The following is a 2,171-nucleotide window of genomic DNA, read 5'->3' as shown; positions in this document are numbered from 1 at the left end:
TTGAGCACTAACTTTTTCTCTCATTTAAAAAAAATTATTTCTGCTATAACAATTATTTGACTTTGTCATGATCTCCAATCTAATGCTTCCTCTGCTTTCCTCCAATTTATGTCCCTCTTCCTTCTTTCCCTTCTGAGACCATTTAGAATACATGCTCCACTGTTTCACTAATACTCTTGACAATGCTACAAATTTCATCGCCTTTCTACTTTATTCATTACTCCCCTCTAAGGAAACCCTGTAGCTGAATGTTTGTGCCTCTGCTTTCTTGATGAGACCCTTTAAGGAGCAGCATGCAATCAGAGAAAAATCACACAATAGGCCAGGTTGGCTCCATCGTAAACCTGCAGTCACCAACTTAAAACGGTGCCTTCAACACCTCCTAATCTCATCACCTCTCTCCAGTTTGGCCCCTTCACTCTCACGCTCACCTCAAGAATTATTTCAAAAGTTTTCCACTCTCCTAAAACCACTCCTAAAACCACTCTCCCTAACTCAGCAAAATAACCTTTTCATAAGATATAGGAACTTTACAAAGAACTGGGTATTTACTTCATTTCCTTGGTATCAAACATCCATTTACATTTTCAATCATTGGAGCTTTCTTTTTTCCTAAAAAAAAAAATTAAAAGCTTCTTTATCCATTCATCTGTTGACGGACATCTGGGTTCTTTCCATAGTTTGGCTATTGTGGACATTGCTGCTATAAACATTCGGGTGCACATGCCCCTTTGGATCACTACGTTTGTATCTTTAGGGTAAATACCCAGTAGTGCAATTGCTGGGTCATAGGGCAGTTCTATTTTCAACATTTTGAGGAACCTCCATGCTGTTTTCCAGAGTGGTTGCACCAGCTTGCATTCCCACCAACAGTGTAGGAGGGTTCCCCTTTCTCCACATCCTCGCCAGCATCTGTCATTTCCTGACTTGTTGATTTTAGCCATTCTGACTGGTGTGAGGTGATATCTCATTGTGGTTTTGATTTGTATTTCCCTGATGCCGAGTGATATGGAGCACTTTTTCATGTGTCTTTTTTCCCAGCTGAACATCTGAATTCTCTACCACCTCTGCTATGGACTCATTGTTATCTTGAATGATTAAGAAGGTTTTGTTACTGACTTTTTTCCCTCTTGCCTATATATTCAACATCTCATCTCTCAACTGAACTTTTCCGTTGAGTTTTATTCAGGTTACGTTTCTTTCATTCATTCTCAGCAGTTCTTTATTCCTCTGCGGCTACTTCCCCAGTCTCTTTTTTTCTTCCCATTCAGAGTTCTCAGGTTATCTGAACCTTTTGTTTATGTTTCATTTCTTCACTCCTCAGCCTAATCTATCATCTGGTTAAATGACTTCCCTGAAATAAAGTAAATACTTCCCCTCAATAAAGTAACAGACCTCTGTAATAATGCTTAATTCAGCTTATATTTTTTATCTTATTTGGTCCTGCAATGCAGTATGTCACCATTAACTATTTTCCTTCATGTGATCTCTTCACTGTAATCCCTTGATAAATGAGAAGAGGAGAAGGCCTAGGAATTAAACTCAAGAAGCCTCATTATCTGTTGACTTCGGAGGGAAAGATGATCTTTTGAATATAGCAGATAAGGCCTATGCCTTGTGGTTTTTTCACTTACTCAAACCTTCATCCTGGTTTATCTGTATCCACAGCCTTAATATCCAACACCCACAGGACTGGAAAACTTTACATCCAACCAGTACATTTCCTCTGAGCTCAGAGTACTATATGCAACTATCTATACATCTTATTCAGGAATTTCAAAGATACTTCAACAGATGTCCAAAACCAAAATATATATATTCCCCTGAATCTGGTAATTTTCCATTGTTTTAAAACTCAGCACATGGTAACACCACCCAAATAATTAAACCAAAAATTTACATGTTTTTATTTCCCTCCACCCTACATATTCCATATTCTTTCTCATCAATTTCTATTCATATTTTATCCTAAATATCCCTCAACATTGTCCACTTTTTCCTTCCACACCACTACCACTCTAGTCCAGGCTATTGAGAACTCTCTCCTGGATTAATGCAAAGGTCTTCTAACTAGCTGGTCTCCACTCATCATAACTTCTTCTCATCTGTTCTCTGTGGTAAAACTAGTGATCTTTTAATATTAAAAAATTAATATTACGTTATGGTTAATT

This window comes from Mustela nivalis (genome assembly GCF_964662115.1).
Source record: "Mustela nivalis genome assembly, chromosome: 12".
Taxonomy (NCBI): domain Eukaryota; kingdom Metazoa; phylum Chordata; class Mammalia; order Carnivora; family Mustelidae; genus Mustela; species Mustela nivalis.
Note: the sequence above shows the minus strand (reverse complement) of the source record.